The 20,180-nt window shown below is 45.8% G+C and overlaps 1 long non-coding RNA gene across 1 annotated transcript; it reads right to left on the bottom strand.

The window, feature by feature from the left end:
• Positions 1–1,042: 1,042 nt before the first annotated feature.
• On the bottom strand, positions 1,043–19,086 carry LOC117014615 (uncharacterized). Its single transcript, XR_004421551.1, has 9 exons — positions 18,815–19,086; positions 16,160–16,304; positions 15,070–15,246; positions 14,498–14,591; positions 14,019–14,097; positions 13,065–13,254; positions 12,403–12,525; positions 11,349–11,769; positions 1,043–3,611 (listed from the first exon to the last, which is right to left on the bottom strand). It is a non-coding gene; the product is annotated as an uncharacterized LOC117014615 (long non-coding RNA).
• Between the last annotated feature and the right edge of the window lie 1,094 nt (positions 19,087–20,180).

The following is a 20,180-nucleotide window of genomic DNA, read 5'->3' as shown; positions in this document are numbered from 1 at the left end:
TAGCTCATTTCATTTTTAGTGCTGAATAATATTTTATTGTCTGGATGGACCACAGTTTATTTATCCATCACCTACTGAAAGATGTCTCGGTTGCTTCCAAGTTTTGGCAATCATGAATGAAGGTGCTATAAACATCCACGGGCAGGTTTTTGTGAGGATGTAAGTTTTCAGTTCTTTTGGGTAAATATCAAGGAGCATGACTGCTGGATCACATGGTAAAATTATGTTTAGGTTTGTAAGAAACCACCAAACTCTTGTGGAAAGTGGCTGCACCACTTTGCATTCCCACCAGTGATGAAAGAAAGTTCCTGTGCTCCACGTCTGTGCTGGCATTATTCTGAATTTTGGCCTTTCTAATAGCTGTGTGGTGGCATCTCACTGTTATTTACAATGGATTTTTTGATTTATTGTCTATGTAGTGTGTGAATATTTAGAGGAATGCTGATAGTTTAAGGAGTGGTGATTTCTATGAATTCGTAAGATTAATCAGTGGGCATTAAATAGAGATTAGTATTCTTCTCCATGCCAAGGCCCTTCAGACTTGAAATAACCATCAGCAGCCCTGAATATACACTGCACAGTATAGGCCTGGGTGAGGGGTGGCTAGAAAGGGCCACACTGCTCTCTGTGATAGATAGAATGATTTAGGAGACAGTATCAAGGGCAGAGGGAGTCAGTGAAGGTTGGAGAGAAGGGGACAAAGCACTATGGCAGGAGACCAAAGCCCAGGGTGGTGGAAATGGCTAAGGAAGAAATTTTTAATGGGGCAATTTAATATTTCATTTGACGCAATTAGAATTACTGTGACATGAACCTTCTCCATTTCCATACGTTGGCTATAGTATGATGTTTCCCCGAAAATAAGACCTAGCTGGACAATCAGCTCTAATGTGTCTTTTGGAGCAAAAATTAATATAAGACCTGGTCTTATTTTACTATAACATAAGACCCGGTATAATATAATATAATGTAATGTAATATAATATAATATAATATAATATAATATAATATAATATAATATAATACAATACAATACCAGGTCTTATATTGATTTTTGCTCCAAAAGACACATTAGAGCTGATTGTCCGGCTAGGTCTTATTTTCGGGGAAACACAGTATGTATGTGAGTGGTTTTGGGGGAATTTGAGGAAGTGACTGAACTCCATGCCTGTGTTGATCACGGGTAGAACGAAGGAACAGCTGTGGGCAGGGAGAGGTGAGACTGACAGCCTTGTGGCAGTGGCCTGAAGTCACTTAATTAATGTGACCCTCCCCTCCAAAAAAAAAACCTGCATAGGAATTCTGTGACAGGAAATGGGGGAGGGAAAGTAGGGGTTTTATATGACACGTGATGCAGCAGTGTGTTGGAGGCAGCCTTTACCAGCTTGCAAGCTGATTGTTACATTTTCAGGAATTTTTGTTGAGTTCATTATTAAACCATTGATAGATTGAAATCTGCTGCAGTGGGAGACTTTTGCACCACGGAAACTGGCACAAACATTACACACGAGCAACTCACTGGGCCTCCCCACAGCTACTGTTACCCGTATGCCCCCACGCCATGCATGTGGGGCCATTTCTGACCAGGCTCCTGCCCTCTCTTCAGCCTCAGTGCTTGTCGCTTCCTGCTTTTCACACTCCAGAAATGCCAAAGGATTCACAATTCTTGTCTCCTGACCTGCCCATGCTTCCCCCTTTCCCCTGGCGCCTTTCCATTTTTCAAAATTCAACTCCAATGTCATCTCCTGGGGAGACTCCACTCCAGAGCTGCTGCCAGCATCTACAGCACCATGAATCCACGAGGAAAAGGAGTCTATCCTGTGGGGTCCTCCCCTCCATGCTCCTCTCCATTCTCTCCCTTACAGCTTGAGGCCCTTGAGATGGGCCTGTGGATTCTCTCACTTCTGAGTCAGGAGAGCCTGGTGCGGGGCTGGGCCCTCTCTAAACTTCTGCAGACTGATCACCCAGGGTACGTTTAGTGCTTTAAGAATAGTCCTTGTGGGACCCAGTGGAAGGTGATGGTGTCTTTGAAATTAGAGGCAAAGCTCTACAGAGCTTCCTTGCATGGTGAGGTGGGGTGGGATGGGGTGGGGTGGGGTGAGGTGGTGAGGTGAGGACAGCAAGGGCAGGGTCTGCTGCTGACACAGGGAATGGAGAACCCCTCAGGAGCGCTGGAGCTTCCTCTACGTGGCAGTAGTTTTGGCCTGCTGTCCCCTCGGTCGGTCGGGGTGGGAGAAACCAATCCCACAGTGTGAATGGGTCCCTAGGCCTCTGGGACGGCTCCAAGGTGTCAGCAGCAGGCCCCAGGCTCGGCCGCCTGCTGACTGCTCCCAGCCAGAGCCACTCTGTGACCACACTGAGTTGTCAGCAGGTCTGGGAATGGTGACTTGAATGAGAAATCTAAACTGCGGGGAAAACGTTCAGGGCAGCAGAGAGAAGAGCTGCTCTCGGGGCTTTTAGAGGGTCCCTTAAGGCCCAAAGGTGACACCGTCTCAGGGTGTTTAAAACTCGGTCCTGCCTTCAGCTCCATCAATTCTTGTTGGGAAAAGAGGTGGTGGAAGATGAACAGAAAAGTGGGCAGATGCAAGTGAGTTGGCCTCAGGAATCTGCACGAAAAAGAACCAGCCCCCTGGAGGCCTCTGCGCCCCTCTGGCCAGGGGAGCTGTGGGTCGCCAAGCACAGTGACGAGGGACAGGGCTGGCAGAGTATCCCCAGCACTGTTTCTCATGCTCTCAAAGCAGTGCCCCATCACAAACACTATTTACTTCTAAACGTCACATAAAAATTCTTCTTGACAATTATTGTAAAATAAAATACAAAAGCCAGTCTTCCTGATGGTGGCAGGACACTGTGCTCCTCTCCAGCAGGGGGCTGCTGAGAGTGAAGGGGAAGGCTGAGAAGCAGGCACCGAGTCACGCCATGCCCCCGACAATCGGAAGTCCTGCCCAGGTGCCTGTTCCCACCCTGGGCCTTCTGGCTGGCATGTGCGCTTCAGCTGCCTCAACTCTCTGCTTTTGGATTCTTCTCTAAGGGGCCAAGCGTTCCTTTCCTGGAAAGCCGAGAGTGTGCTTTTCCTGAAGCTCTGTGCCCATGCAAGCCTGCCATCGCCGGCATCACACCGCTTTCCTGGGAACCGCTCCAGGGTGGTTGACTAGGTAGCTTGCAGAAGCCCTTTTGCGCAAAAGAACCCACTTCTGAGCCAGGTGTGTCTGCCAGGAGGGACCTGGGCATGTGAGATTCCTTCACAGGTTTGCTCTGAGGGAAGAAAGCAACTAAATGCTGTTAGAGGATCATGTCGAGCCCTTGTTATTGTCAGCCAGGCTTAGGAAACCCAAGCATCACATAACTCCTGTGTCTTCTTGCCCCCTCCGACTTGGGACTAACGTCAGTGCTGAAATAGGTCCCAGTCCGGTCACCTCCTCCTAAACAAGCCATGGCGCTGAGGCAGAACGATGGATTCCCTTCATGACTTGACGTGGTGCCCTCCCTCAGTGCTTATTGTGCTTTGACATAGGTTACAACCCCGCAAACAGCTGCTGGCCACTTCCTGTGGGCCAGCGATTGTGTTCAGGGACGTGCAGGCACCATCACATGTGGTCGTCTCCACGATCCTGTGAGGAAGGGAAATACTATTATCAACATTTTCCAGGTGAGGAAAGTGTGGCTCAGAAAGTGACGGAGCTGGTCATGTGGCTCCTAAGCCGGAGAGGCAGGATTTGAACTCAAATCTTTCAGGATTTGAACTCAAATCTTTCAGGCTTGGGGATGCGATACTGCCTTCCTGTAACTAGTAAATTCAGTCTGATTCTAAAGTTCAAGTTTAAGTTGGCCTAGTCTCTGGACAATAGACAAACCTTACAGTATCAGCCTCCTTTTGAGAAAATAGCAAAATGCCATCCCTAGAACATTTCTACCAACCCATCAGAATGTACAGATAAATTGATAAACTTGTCAGAAAATTTACACTTAGTGCAAAGTTTACCAGCCACCAACAGATATGGAATTCGTTTTGCCTTAGTTTCTGTCTTCAACATGTGTTTTCCCACCTCCACTTCTCTGGGAGGTATTATGTTGAACCCTTTTGAAGTGGATGTTATTGTAGGTGAAACCAGTAAAATATCAGCAGTTTCACATGATTCAACCTAATGACAGACCCTGCAACTTGAGAAACCTTCACCCTCTTTACCACTCCAGCTCCCACCATCCCCAAGCAACAATCCTGCTTTTCCAAATTTCACCCTCACTTCAAGGTTCGACTTAAATAATGCCACTTCCTCCGAAAAGTCTTCGCTGCATTTCCGTCTGGGAATCATCTTTCCTAAAGTCCAACTGCACCTTATTTGCATCTCTTGTCACCATTTTCCAGGCATTGTGGTGATTCGTCTATATGTATACGTGCTTTTTTTCCTGATGAAGGAACCGTATCTAATTTATCCCTCTGGCTGGCTCTCAGAATAACGTCTGCACATTGTAGGTGCCTGTTTATAGAGGTTGTTGAGCTCAGGCATGTGACTTCCTTCTCCTTGCAGGGACAGTGTCCCTACCACTGCTTGTAGGAGAATCTAAGTAGGAAGCAGCGGGGAGCGGGGGAGGCAGTACTCCCACCACCTGACCCTCATGACCTCCCCACCCTGCCCCACCTCTGCACTCTTCTGGGGCGCGGGTGTGAACAGCACCTCTGGCCCTGCTTGAGTGGAGAGGGACCCAGGAGCCCTCTCTGGGTCAGACTGAAGGCAAGGGTCAGGCGAGGACGACTCCGGCTGTGCCAGAGACAGGCTCCCTTAGTGTCATTCTGCCTCAGAGAAACTTCTCCCAAACCTGGCTTGATTAGTGGAGCCATGAGCCACGATTCTGGTCATTGTCTTGTGTGCAGTCCCAGGAGTGGTCTGCTGGCCAGTGAGTCAGAAGACAGGTGGCTCGGCACCTCCCCCACTGATTACGTTCTGGAAAGGATCCCCTGGCAGCCCTTACCTCCGAAGCTCGTGAAAGTGGAAAGGATTAGTCAACCTGTATTTCCTCCAGAGAGGTGAAGTCCTCGTATATTGAACCTTCCTCTCTAGAAAACACTGAGTGCATACCCTTGAGGCCTCATCTTAAACCCACCAGAGCTGCCGTTTCCACTTCCGATTTCTGGTTTCCCCTCCCCCACTGTCCGAAAGCGTCACTTGGAAATGCAGGAGGCAGGATTTTAAATGGCTGACAAACTCCATTTCTTTGTGGGCAACTGCTCAGTGCAGACTCTACGGATCCCGGCCAGAAACAAGGAGCGGGGGAAGAACAGACGCCGAGAGTCTGGACTCCGGGGTCTTCCGTGTCCCGGCTGTGTGGCTTTGGGCAGCAGGGCCCCTCACTTTCACTGCCAGCAAACGAGCAGGGCTACACCCCTCCTCTCTCCCAACCTTGCCCAGAGGATGAATTAGAATGCAGATGGCACCAGTGATACTTTTGAAGACAATTTGGGGGCATAAAATACAACCCCAAACACTGACAAAAGTACTGTGAAAAATCATAAAGAGTAGTATAAATGTAAAGGATTATATTACCTATTAGTTCCTTAACTCATTAACTGAATGCCTGGGAAATGTTAGGCAACGTGAGTAGTGCTGGGGCACAAAATTAAGCGTTCCCAACCCTTAAGGAAGTCAGGTAGCAGTGACAGACAAACAGAATAACCAGCGCTAGGCAGACACAGGCATGCGGGAGCGTGAAGGAGACTGAGGAGCTGATGAAGAGAAGACTCCCCCCAGCAGAAACGTGACAGGCAGGAATTTACCCCGGGACAAGTCAGGATGGGGACGGAAGGGCTTTCCGAGCCCGGGAGCAGCACAAGCAGAGTCTCTGAGTCAGGGAGGCAACGGCACCTTTGGGTCCCGCAGCTGCTGTACCCGGTGGGTGGGAAGGGTGCAGGGTGAAGAGCTATGGAGGTGGGCTGGGCAGGGCAGGTCACGAGGGCCTTGGGAGCCGTGCAAGGGCCCGGGATGGCGCTGGGGAAACAGGAGGACGGTACTGAAAATTGTAATCAGAAGGGGTATGGGTGGATCGCTGTGGCTGCCGTGTGCCTCCTGCCCGGAGGCAGCCGCCAGGGCAGACAGAGCCGTGAGGGGCCAGCTCTATCCACATGGAAGCCAGGGTAGCAGAGGAGGGGCCTGTGTGGACAGGACGGAGGGAAAGTGAAGAGGTACTGGGAAGCTGAATGGACAGACGTGGTGAAGAGTGGGATGGCTGGAGTTAGGGAAAGGAGGAGGCTGGGATGGCTACGGGCTGAGGGCAGCCCGTGAGGACCCAGGGCCCTTTTCAGAACTGGCGACGTGGGAGGAAATCGGGGTAGCGAAGATGAGAGCTCTGTTTTGGGTATCCCAAGCTTATTTTAAGTAAGAAAGCTACCTTTATATCAGTAAACTGCTTCAGTGCAATTTGCTCTGTTGCAAAAAAAAAAAAAAAAAAAAATTAGCACATGCAGAAAACTGAATAAAAATTCGCTTAATTCTGCTACGGAGATAGTCAATTATCTTATTGGTTAATGCTCTTCCAAATATGTTTTCTGTGATACACGATTTTTAAAAACATAATTAGGAATAGAGGATAATGCTGCTTTAAAATCTTTCAGTGCTCAGCTGTGCCCCCAAACAATACAATCAGAACTGCTGGGGGCGGGGTGGGGCGGGCATCCTTGTCTTTTAAAGCTTCCAGGACAGTCCTAGCTCACAGCCAGCCCAGCGTGGAGAAGGAACGCCCTGGAGACAAGACAGTACAAGACAGGAGAGCGCAGGCAGCCCCTTCTCCCCACACTGTTGATTCCAGGCTGTTCCTGAAGAAAGAACCCAACATGTACGCAATAACAAGAGTCAGTGACCAGAAGGCATCTGAGATTTCTGCCTAATGCAGACCCAGTCATGATTCAAAGAGCTGAGGAAAGGACAGCATTTTTATCTATTCTGCTGGAACCCAATCGCTGCTTCACCCAGGGGACCGATAGATGGTGAGGAGACCCTTGAGTAGTCAGAGCAATACACTAACACCTCGAGACTCGAGACTTGGGCTCCACAGCTGTTCCTGAGTACTGAGGAAGCTGGTGGCCACAGGGCAAGGTTAACTTCAGGTACCAGCAAGAAAGGATTATAAACTCTGGGAACTGGCCTTCACCTCCTTAGAGAAAGGAGGTGAGCAGGGAAAAGGGCGCCTCCAATTCACGCTAGAGTCTGAGTCCAAGAATTGTAAACATGGAGAGGTTGCCAAATCTCACTCTAAATATATCCCAGTGATCTCATGTTTTCATATGCAGTGGAATAAAAAGAAGCATTTTAATTCATCTTGGATGACAGCATCTTGAGCTTTTATGGGCGTCTCATGAAGTATTAGTTCAACCAAGAGCTGCAGTCAATATTTCAACCATTTAAAGTCACCACAACACGCACATTAAATGCACTGGATGACCATCATTTATCTTCTTGCAAGTTGGACCCTCAAATGTATTCCTGAGTATCAGCAGCAAACCCTGCCCACCAAGCCAAGGGGAAAGTTCCAACCAAAGATCCTCTGAGGGGAGCCAGCCAGGCTTTGGAGGGAGCAGCACATATTCTGAGGTGATTAACGGTTCGGTTTTGGCTTCTTCATCTGCATGAGTCTCATCTGTTATTCGTTTCCTCTTTGGCCAAAGGGACCACATGCGATGTCCCAAAGGAGAGGCTGGAAACTTTTCTGAAAGCACTTTTAGGTGAAGCCCAGTGAAAGGGCAAATGAAGCTTCACTCCTTTTATGGCCGTATCTCACCATGAGAGAGGGAGGGAGGGAGGGAAGGAGGGAGAGAGAAGAGAGAGAGGAGAGAGAGGAGAGGGAGAGAGTATCTGTTCTCCTAACATCTGTGGAGCCTGTGTGTTCCTCAGCCCTAGCTAAGAGGAACGAAGAGCTGATCCTAAAACTGGGGACCTTCTTACTGACCCTTGGGGTGACAGGACCACCTAGCACCCCACCCCCACCCCCAGCTTGCCTTCACCCCCTCTAGAGTCTGTGCTCCTGCCCTGTCTGTGCATAAATCACGCAGCAGGGTAGCTCGGAAACATGACGAATACCTTGGCAAGCTTCTGCTTGAAGAGACAGGGGGAGGAGAGGGAATCTAAAGTAACCAGGCCTTGGCTGGAAGTGCGGCCAGAATTTAGTGTTCCTGGAGCTGGCCCCGCTGCTCAGACAGGAGCTGCCAGGGGTCTTCCCTGGGGGCAACCCCGGGGCTCCGCACTCCAGAGGAGAGAACTTTGGTGTCTGTCAAGAATATTACTCAGAAACTCTTGGAGGCTTCTGAGTCCCCATGGTGAGCAGGGGACGGGATGTGGGGGATGTGTGGCCTCAGCTGGGATGGCCCTTGTAACAGCCACAGGGTCGAATGCTGCTGTGTTCACGGGGACTTCTCCCCGAGGTGCTGTGAGGGGTGGGGGCTGGTGAAGCAAGACAGCCCACCCACCCCTTCTGAGGGCCCAGCTCACGGGCACCTGCAGCCCTCAGGTTTGGAGCCTGCTGAGTGCTGGAGTTGCTCGTGTCTCCCTGTCTCTGTTTCCTAGTTTCCCCAGTCCCTTGGGTTCACTGGCAGCAGGTCGAGGCCCTGCTGCAATGACTGACGAATGCCTGCTGGGCCCTCCCCACCAGGGACTGCCCAGTAGGCCATGCCAGGGGGTCTAGGCCTCACCCTCCTGCCTGCTCCGTCTGCTGGACTCTGAAGCCTGTCCCAGCCCCACTGCAGGAGGCTCCTTCCTGAGTGTCCAAGCTCTTCTGTCAGGTGCCACAGTCAGGACTGCACGTGACTCAGCTCAGGCTCCGGGGAGTGTCAGTCTAGAGATTCTTTCTGTTTTGTGTTGTTCTTGAGAGTCATGAAGAGATTATTCCAGTAGCCAGATGAGGGACTCTAAGCACTTGCGTGCAGTGGTGGCCCCACAGAGGTGCTTCCTTTGAGAGGAGCTCTGGAAGGGGTCTGACCTCAGCTGCACAGGCTCTGAGCACAGGCTGAGGTGCTGCCTCCCTAAAACTGTTAGTCATGTCAAAATATTCACTCCTCTCTCCAAAACTTCCTCGACACTTGAAAGCATTTTTTAATTAAAATCTTTTCTTTTAAAGGGAAGAAGCACTGTGAGACCCTCACTGCAAGAAGACAGCTACTGCCACCTCCCCTCCACCCCCCAAACCCCCTCCTGACCTCCGTGTCATCCTCTCAGCTCCTGGTGGAGCAATCAGCTTTCCTTGGGGCAGGGGGCAGGGGCAGATCACCAAGTCAGGCCTCCTCCAGGGGTTTCCTGTCACCAAAGCCACACTAAGGCAAATCCATTTCTCATTAGGAGAAAATAAAACGCACAAGTGACATCAACTGAAAAAATGTTCTCTGCGAGCAAGGTATTTCCATTTAAAGCTAAGCCCATGACAGCTGGTGACTTCTAATGGAAAGTAAAATTTGCTGGGATGAATTACTATCAAACCACTTGAGATTTTGTGTTTTTAATTTTCCTTTTTGGAGAAAGGCAATGCTTTGGAATCCAAAAGAGCAGATGAGGAATGGAAAGGTCTGGTCCTGTCTCTAATTGTGGCCTTAAAAGACCCAGACCATCCTCAGCAAAACCATGCTCCAACATCTGGGTATATTAGTTTCCTTTACCCTTTACTTGAAACTCACTTAATAAGCTGCTTAGAAAACAAACCTTCTGTCCCACCGTCCATTTAGACTCCACAGCAAAACAGCTCACATGTACTGAACACTTTCCACCATTTCCCACTTAATAGAAAATGTCTTGTAGGAAAGAACTCAGTGGGTATTTGTCCTGGACTAAGTGTGTCCTCCCCAAATTCATATTTTGAAACCCTAACTCCCAGCGTGATGGTACTTGGAGGAACAAACTGTGGGAGATGAATGAGGTTTAGCGAGGTCATGAGAGTGGGGCCCATGTGATGAGATTAGTACCTTTTAAGAAGAGGGAGAGACCAAATATCTCTCCCCCACCCTCAGCATGTAAACACATAGCAAGAAGACGACTGTCATTCTCAGCAATGTTTTTTTTTGGATATGTCTCCTTGGACAAGGGAACCAAAAGAAAAAAAAAAAAAAAAGGGACCACATCAAACTAAAAAGTTTTTGCACAGTGAGGGAAACCATCCACAAAATGAAAAGACAACCTACTGAATGGGAGAAGATATTCACCAATGAAACATTAGGGAACAGGTTAATATACATAATATGTAAGGAACTCATACAACTTAACACCCAAAAAACAAAGAGTCCAACTGAAAAAAATGGGCGGAGGACCTGAACAGACCTTTCTCCAAAGAGGACAGTTAAGAGTCATAGGCAATTCAACTCCAACCTACTTTTCCAACTTTATGTACTGCCATCTCTCAACATGAACTCTTCCCAGCCTCAACTCCATCCGTCCACTTCTTGCTTTCAGTTCCCCTCTGACCCTAACTCCTGTCCACACATAAATATCCCCTCTTCCAGCCAGCCTCCCCCGGCCTCTCTAGGCCTCAGTGCCGTGCTTCTCCCTCTGACATGCAGACCTTTCCTGGCCCAGCAGGTGCACGTGGTGCTAACTGCTCTGGGTTTTGTATTTGGAGTGAGGCTGTAAAACTCCAGGGGCCAGATCCAGCACAGGGCAAGGCCCACAGGGAGGCTCTGGCCTGGCACAGCCACTGGGAAAAAATAATTACATGTGCATGTTGACAGCATGTAAATTTCTTCAGCTAGAAGCCGTCGTTAGCAAGAATCATTAAAACAGGAAGCTGCTGGGTTGTTCTTTCTTTGAGTCACATAATAAATCACATTATTTGTCGAGCTTTTGTGCTGCTGGCGCTGGGCACCAAAACTGCACGTTGTAGCTGAAAGCCAGGGGCCCCTGGGGTGGGGGCAGACCAGTCAGAGCTTGGATCCTGGCTCCACCCTTTGTTGAATGACTAGGCACATTTCTTAACCTCTCTGACTTTTCCTGTTGTAATTTGGGAAGAATTATCCCTACCTCCTAGGCTTGTTACAGGAATAAACGTGATACTCTGTATAAAATGAGTGAGGTTATAACCAAGGCATCAGTGATTATATGAGGAATCAAATCGCTAAGTTTTTGTGAGATGCATTGGGAACGTAGAATAGTGTCTGTGTGGACACAGTGAGGAGACACAGGGCAGGACTAGGAGGCAGGCAGGGAGGCCAGCTGCTTAGTCACCTCTGCCTGGGGTGGGTTTGGGCTCCAGGTGCAGGGACCCGGTGATGGCAAGGCAGCTGTCCCCAGACAGGGAAATGTGTCTTTTCTTCCCAGCGACCTACTTTGTCTGATCTCACTGCTGGATGACACATTGCCTGCCTCGTGCAGGTGGTCACTCACCAGGCACTCGGTCGTTCCCAGCTTCTTCGTGCTTCTTCTCATGTTCCCACGAGACTGTGAGAGCCCTGGTCAGGAACCTGGCATAGAGCAGGGGTTCAGCACACAGTGGTTTTTACTGGATGTCCCCAAGTACACAGATTCCAGTAAAGACTTCTTCCTAGACCGACTTGCTACCCATCAAATGGAGAACCACGGTGTTGCCAAGGAAGTCACTGGCAAAGGTTCAAGGGGCTGCTTTTCTTCAGCTCCGGAGACGTGCCGTGGGTTATATTTTTGACAGCAATTCCACAGCGCAGGGAAGAACAACAAGCACAAAAGAGAACTTGATTTGATTCGAGCAAGACTCTTGGCTTTGTTTGGCAGCCTGTTTACTGGATACCATAGTAGCACGTTTTGCCCCAGGGTGGTGGGTGAGATGCCTCTGTGAGCCAGTTAGGGAGAATGAAATGTCTGAGAGTAAAAGCCTAATTGTTTCAAGACACATCCAAACAAAGCAAGGAGAAAAACAATCTAGTTGTGACTTCATGAGAATTCAGCATCGCTAAAGAAGCTGGTTCTGTTAACAAAGGGAGAACAGGGACCCGATGGGGCAAAGGGCCTGCTGTGGACACTGAATGGACCCCAAGAGGAGGCCTGTGAGCCTCCCCGTTGACGCAGGAAGCAGCAGGAGCCGGTGTTCCATCTACCCAAGTAAAGGAACAGAATTTCCCTTTCAAGCCGAAGAGCTGCTGAAGGGGCTCAGGGGCAGAGGCGGCCCTGGGCATTCTGGCCGTGGGCAAGGGCCCAGCCTGGCCAGAGCTCCATGGCCTTGCCAGTGTACCCCCGTTTCTGGGTTGGGGGGTGGTTACATCTTCATGGCTTGTGGATGTTGTGTTTCCTCCCTTTAATAATAATAATAATAATAATAAAATCACACCAGGAATCAGTATTTCTCTTGAGTCTGTTACTACCATCTGGTTGTCCTTTTAGAAATTAATATATCGGGGGGCACAAGCAGAAATCTTGAAAGAAATTTCTCTATTAAAGTATTTTTTCTAGCTACGTTATTCCTTACCAGTGCACATAAGTCTTAAAGGTGGCCTGCCGGTTTTTTCTTTCTTCTTCGTTCTTTCTATCCCTTTGTCTCTCTCCTCTCCCTTTTCTCGATTTCGATTTTCTTTTCTCTTCCTTTTTTTCTCTTAAAAAAAAAAGAGCACGATTAATATATTGAAGAAGTCCCCTAGGGCAGAACAAGGCAGTCACTAAGGACCAGCTCTTTCCATTGTTCCCTGTTGCTCTGCGAGGCACTGTTTACTTCTGGGCCAGTTTCCCTCTTGATCATAAAATGGGGAGCCTCAGCTCTGGGCATCACGTTTAACACCCAGGTTGGAAAGAAAACAAGTGCAGCAAATTGGTCACAAGACTATAGGGAGTGGTGAGGACTACGGTGGAGTGAATGGCCCTACCTGTCATTCAAACCATTTTTTTCCTGTTACTTCAAATATAAATGCATTGCTGCAAGCAGCTGCAACAGTCCCTGCTCCCATCTTGCAGAAGTCAGCTTTGAGCTGCAGGAAGGCTGATCTGCCCGAGACCAAATGAGGGTGAAAGCTGACTCCTACCCCGACCCCATCCCAGCCTCTGCTGCACCACAGCAGCTGGGACCCTTGCTGCCTACCAGCCCTGAGCGCGGCCTCCTCAGCAAGACCCCACACTTCCTCAGAGTGGGGGTGATACCTTCTCCTTCCTTGGCCCCCCATCAGCCAGCACATAGAATCTGGTTCCTGATGGCACCCGGTCACAGTCACGGATGAAGCTGCACACTCACAGCCCAGGAGCTCCTCCGATGCTTCTTTCTGGTCCAGTTTTCTAACGTCCAGGAGTTCTCAGTGTGGTCTGCACACAAAGCATCCAAATCACCTGGGACCTTATTAGAAATGGACATTTTTAGGCCCCACCTCACACCCGCTGAATCAGACACTCTGGGGGTGCAACCTGGCAACTTCGGTTTTAACAAACCTTCCAGGGGATTCAGGTGCCCTCACACGTTTGAAAACCACTGTCCTATAGTCTCTGTAAGTGCTTAGAGACCAACAGTCTAAATACTGGTTTGCAATCCTGGCTACACATTCACCTCATCTGGGGAGCTTTAACATTTTTTCATGCCTGGATTCCACCCCGCCCAATTCTTACATAATTGGCCTGGTGTGCACCCCGGGCATTGGGATTTTTAAGTTCCCAGGATGATTCGAAATTGCAATTAAGACTGAGAACCACTGATCTAAATAAACATGAAGACAATTATACTGCAAATGATTAAGTAGAAATCCAAAAGTGAGACACACACACTGACAAAAAAAAAAAAAAAAAAAAAAAAAAAAAGCTACCATGAGAGCTTAGACAGTAAAAATAGAACTGTAAGGGAAGAGATGATTTGGTTTAGACATTATTGGAGATATCCGCTCCCATGATTTAAATGAGGCTGGCAATTAAGCCTCCTCTGGGAAAAAGTACATATTAATGGTTTCTAAATTGCTGCAGGTTAGCCTTAATTGAAAAGTCCTCTTTACTGTTTCAAAACACACAGCCCACTGTTATGAAACACTCTCATTTTTTGATATGTTGCCTTTCCTGTCCTTTCCCCCTTTCTGTGAGCTCACAGGTAGTAGGTAAAATAAGCTTGAACTGTACCAGAGCCTCCAGTCACGGTCAGACACGAGGACGGGCCTCTAGGAAGTCACTTTAATGCAGGCCTCCTGCCACCAGCTGGCTGAGAAAAATGTGAAAGCAGAATAGAAATCTCTTCTTAAAGAAGAAAACACATACCTGAAATCAGTCTTCATTTTGGAGGGGAACAGTTTTAGTTTAGTAAAACTAAGGACGCACACAGAATTTATGTTACCCAAGTGCCGCAAATTATTATTTGGATTGCAATATAGAACTTTCTTCGCTATATCACAGAACTGAAGGTCTCAACTCAGGGCACCAGGCTGTACCCTGGACTTCTTCGTAGGTTGTCTATCCCAAAGACGCAGGGAGATATGACCACACTCCAAAGTATGGTCTTTTCTCTTTCAAAATAGAAATTCTAAGCCCATATTTGTATGGTTAAGATCTGTTAGTGTGATTTAGGCTACATCGGGTCATAAGCATAGCTACTACAGAATTACTGGTTGTCAGAGGTTCATCGATTGACTGACCGTGTTTATTATTAATTGCTTAAGATGCAAGAAACTCAGTGAATCTCCAGGTTTTCTTCCACACCTAATGGAAAAGGGTCCTGTTTTTACATTAAAAAAAAAATCTCAATTTCTAGCAATCAAAACAGCAACTTGCTTGTCTTGCTTTCAGAACAGTTTAATATAGATGCTAAGTTTCTAAACCTGAACTGGATGAAAAACTTGGCTTTGACAATGAGGCAAGAACAAAGCAAATTCGGCAATTCTAGTTGAGCTTGGGCTCTGGACAAGTCAGCCCAAATCAAACTCAAATTTTAGTGTGTACCAGGCACCGTCTTGAGATTCTGATTTAGCTACTCTGAGGCGGTGTTCAGAAGTCATCATTTCAAACCAGCACCCAGCTGGGTGAAATACTGGTCTTACTAATCAACAATAATAAGTGGGGGTTCTTTCATCGGTGGCTTTTCTTCATGTAGTTCTCAGTTCACTATGATTTAACTTTGCAAAGACCCCTTTCTTATTCTACTTAAAATTCCCCCTCCCCCTCATCCCACTGCCCATACCGGAGTCCAGGAGCAGAACTGGTAGGCTACAGAGTGTAAGTGACACGAACTCAAACACCGGGAATGCTTGCTGCGTGCTAGTCCTGCCCTCGGGGCCTCAGGTGTATGAGCCGAAGTTTAGCCTCACAGCTCTGTGCGGTGGGTTCTGTCAGCGTGTACGTTTTAGAGATGAGGAACCTGAGAAGGAAGGTTAAGTTGTCTGCTCATGGCCGTGCTGCTAGAAAGTGATCCGGTGTTGGAAGTCTCCATTCTTAAGTTCTACAGACACACACGAGACACACGCGATTTCCCTAAGACTGCCCAGTTGCTCTCCACGTGGCTTCACCACCTCTTATAGCCTCACCCAACATGCCTGAGGATTCCCATTTTTCCTGACCTTGCTGTAACTGGTATTATCTGGCTCTCTATTTCTCACCAGTTTTACAGAAACAATGTGACAGCTCTCTGATGATTTATTTTGCATTTCTCTACTCGCGAAGATGAGTATCTTTTCACAGATGAGCTGCATAGGCTTCCTTCTATAAACTGTCTATTCATATCCTTTAGCACATTTTTCTATTGAATAATTTTCTTATTGTTTTGCAAAATTCCTTGAATACTCTTGACATGAATCCTACACGTATTTTTATAAACACATATTTCCTCCCATCTATCGCCTTATTTGCAGCTAATATGACAACAGAATCATACTGAACAAACCATTAGAACTAGATAAGAAAGCTCAATAAGGTTGCTGGATGTAAGTATTAACATATAAATCAACAGCATTCCTACACACAAGTAATAACCAATTGGGAAATGTAACAGAAATAAGTCATGTTCACAGAAACAAAACTAGTTTACCTGAAGTAAGTTAATAAAAGATGTATGAAACCAGTAGAAAATTGTAAAACGTTATCGAGGAACATTAAACCCTAAATAAATGGAGAGAGAGTTCATGGCTCACAGATTATAGGATAAACTTTTCAAACTGTCAATTCTCAAATTGATCTATAAATTCAAAGTAATTCCAATAAAAATACCAATAGTTTCACTGAATTTGGCGCACTGATCACCGGGAACATGGAAGAGTTAAGAACAATGTAATTACCTCACTGGATACTAAGGCTTATCCAGCTCCATAGTAATGGAGACATGTGGTACCGGTTTCAGGGCCTAACGATGCATGAGACAGGAGAGGGGACCCGGGAGCTGGGCCTGCACATATGAAAAACTGATGGAAGACCAAGGTGGCCCTGTGTGAGGTAAACAAAGACAGGTTGACTCTTTCAGAGAACTGTCACTTTCTTTTGGTTCCAGTACAGGGACAGTGAACAATTTTAAAGGCCACTAGAGAGGTGAGAAAATTGCTGAACACGGAGTCATGGTGTGTCCCGACACGGGCATTCCGTCTTGTACGGAGGTCTCCCAAGCTCCTGGAGACAAGTTCACGTGCACTTCTTAGGTAGCGTATAACCACCATCCCGGCCAATGACTTACAGGAGACCCACACAGGTATTTTTGTACTTCTTCCAATTTAAAGCTCCACAGGCTGGGAGAGGGATTCTGTTTTCAGAAATGGTCCAATGTGAAAAAAGTCATGTCTGAGAATCTATGGAATTCAGTATTAGCACAGAGAGCCCCTTTGGGGGCTGCTCACATATCATCCTCAGAGTGGGGAGATGTAGTTGGAAATAAACCCTTGACACACCCCATCCTTGTTCTGGGATAGAGAAGAGCATCTGAAGCTGATGCAGACAGAAGCTTCTCCTTCCCACCAGAAACCATGCAACTTTTTTAGAAAGGAAAAAAAATCAAGTTAGAGGATTTATTTCCAAGTTCATAATAAATGCACTTTCAAAGTTAAGGATAAAATGTAAATATGGTAATAAATTATCCTCGCACAGCCTATATTTTTAAGCAATTTATTTCAATAGAAATACCTCAGAAACTGTTCTTAAATTCATTTTAAGTTAGCTTATGCAAACACACCAAAGATCTCACACTCACATTTGCATGTTAAACAGAAACAAAAGTGAGAGAGGAACCAAGCTGCACATCACTCAGGAAGTCACAGTGCAATTGAGTGCTTCGTCATTACAGGACCTCAAGTTAATTGGGATAAAGAATAAAAATGGCTTGTGTTTTTCTGTACATTGTCATCACTGGATATTTACCCTATAGTCATTTATCTCCTTTAGATAATTTGGTGAACAAGTACCCTACCCACTTCCCCTCCACACACACACTTCAACAGGCTGTAAAACACTGAATTTGTAAGTACTCAAGGTGTAGAAACTCATGAGAGTCTGCAGACTTCTTATCAGCTACTCTGTCAGACCTAGTAAGTCAATAATTATTGGACTAATATTTGTGAACAGTTCTACCAGGTGATATCTTCAGGGGAAACTTAGTATTTGTTACCTGATATCTAAAACACAGCTAATATTTATTAAATTTTCTGCTTGTCTATTAAAACAAAGTTTAATCCCAAAGGACTCCAATTATGTATTCCTTTAATCTCACCACTATTTGCAGTCTAAATGACTAGAATCGAAATTTAAATTCTGCTAATAACTAACACTCAAGGACCAGTTAACCTTTCATGTGACTAGGTTTACTGCCTACTCTGGAACACACAAGCCCCTTCAAAATTTTGAAACCAGCGTCTTACCTCAGTTGAGTAACACTAGTTCCAGATCTTGCAATAATCCAGAAAAGCAAAATGTTCCCAAGCTTTGCTTTTACTGGGAAAGCTAGTACAGTCTCTTACTTTCCCTTTAATTTATATGTTAGAGTTGTTTTCAGCTTCCTGCCATAATATTTTCAAGTAAACAGTAACTGGTAGGTTAAGTGAGTGCTTGTTTGTTCTGAGTCTTATTTAAATATAAGAATGAACCAAACTAAATCTCATTTCTGGTCCAAGAGACTCTCATTACACGATTTCATTAGCTTTAATAAAACCCAAACATTCTTTCTGGCTGTATCATATTCTTTCAAAGAGTTTGTGAAAGGCCTTATAACTAAGTCTATGCTTAAAAAAAAATCAACAACCCAAAATGAACTCAGCTTGATGGATGCTCTTCAGAGTTGTTCTTAGGAGTGCTCACCTACAGGTGGATTTGGGTGGATTTATTTTCAATCTCCTGCCCTGGAAGGGGGGAAGGAGCAGGGAGGGAGCCTGGCTAAAAAGACTGAAAACCAGAGAGGACTGCAATGCCACAAGTACCTAGACGGATCCGCACAGACTCTCCGAGACCTGCTGTGAGGAGTCAGCTGTGAGAGAGGGACAGCACACGCTCCTGAAATACAGGAGTTAAGAGGGCAAATGGTTGTTGTCATACTCAATGCCCTAGAATTGGTCTACAAATTGGTAAGGCACTGACCAAGTTTTCCCCACACTTACAACTTGAGATACCGGTGTAATGAAACTGTTTTCAGTAAGCTTAAGAGTTTGCATGCACAGATATCTTTCATTAGAATCTTCTGAACAGAAAAAAAAAACAGTCACTTTAGACACAAGCCATTTTTAGGGGAGCAAAAGCAAAAAGTACTTCAATCATTTTGAAAAGGATGACTTTACATGGAAAATAACTATCCTCAATGTGATTAAGTAAGTGTTTGTATCTCAAAACTTAGAAAAAACAGAATACCACTCTGGCTGTAAAATCATACATTTACTGTATTTAAAAGAAATAATACAAAAGGAGAGCGAGAAAATAAAGCAAACCCTAAGAGGTCACCGAGGAAGTCAGCCAAACCTCACCACTGGCTTTATGTCGTCTATTCAGGCACGGCAGCATCACGGTCCCACAGAGCCACAGTCCAATTCATCTTTGTTTCCAAAAAGGGATCCAATTATTTCAAAAGCCTTTGAAGCAGAGGATTTCTTTTATTAAAGATTATCTTCTGTTAAGCAACACTGGTACCCCTTGTTTGCAGAAGAAGATAATATGGTGGTTTAAAAGCTGATTGGCAAGGAATGTGCCTCAAAAAAAAAAAAAGAAAAAAAAGCGACAACAGGAGTCAACAGTGGATAAATTCTTTTAAAAAGTTAATGGATTAAATCTATTATTATTATTGACTTCCAATTAATACGATGCCCTATAGTTTTGTTTTCAGTAGTAAGGGCATATAGCTTACAGATAAATCTAAGCTTAAAAAAAAAAAAGAAGAAGAAAAAAAGAAGACTCCTGCTCAAGTCATTTGGCAAGGAAAGTTCTAGTAATCCCAAGAGATCAACAGGCTAGGCTGCTCTTAGAGGGCCCCAGTTTCAACTAATACATAGTGTGTGCACACTAGAGACTGTAAACATTCTTCCTTCTAGAATAGTGCTCCTTGGTCTCCTTTACAAATCTCCTAGAAGAGGAATAAAGCCACTTATAAAAACTTTGCCTCTAATAAACACCCCAATTCTTGACACACAGAAAGACCAAATGCCGAGACGGTCCCTAGAAGGTAGTGCAGCAGTCATGGGTTTTTCCACAGGAAACACGTGTCATTGAAGCACATGCCTAGGGAGAAAAAAATACTCCAACTCAAATTGTTTGGATCCCTTTTTGTAACGTTTACACAAACAATATTTACATAGTGAAGAAAACAAAATGGGAAGGTGTGTTTGATCAGTTCTCTTTCAATTCTCAGTTTGGAGGTTACAGTAGAAAAAGAAGACTTCTGAAAAAATAAGCAGAGCCCAAACACAGAGGGGACATGAAACCAAAAACAGTGCTCCGGAAGGTCATTATGCAGTTATTTTTACAGTTATATTTTAAAAACTGGTATGTTACTTCCGTATGAAAAATAAGCTTCCATGTTCAAATAAAATGTTAAATGACGTGTCTCAAATTGTATTTTGGGTAGTATTATGTGCTCCTCACCAAGCCGTATAATATGACGGTCATTATGCTTATCATAAACCAGCTAAAATTTAAATTATCATTTCTATGAGTTCTTCTTGGCTAGGAGAGAAACAAATGAACTTAAAAATGATGGAAATTTCAAGCTTTGAATCACCGATTTACTAATTTATAAAGGGTAGGTCTAATAAAAGGGAAATAAACTCATCAGCCCACTAATAAACTACCTAAATATTTAATATATTTGAGTGACAGCTTTTCTTTGCTTGAATTATT

This window comes from Rhinolophus ferrumequinum, chromosome 22 (genome assembly GCF_004115265.2).
Source record: "Rhinolophus ferrumequinum isolate MPI-CBG mRhiFer1 chromosome 22, mRhiFer1_v1.p, whole genome shotgun sequence".
NCBI lineage: Eukaryota > Metazoa > Chordata > Mammalia > Chiroptera > Rhinolophidae > Rhinolophus > Rhinolophus ferrumequinum.
Note: the sequence above shows the minus strand (reverse complement) of the source record. Positions and strands in the feature narration are given on the sequence as shown.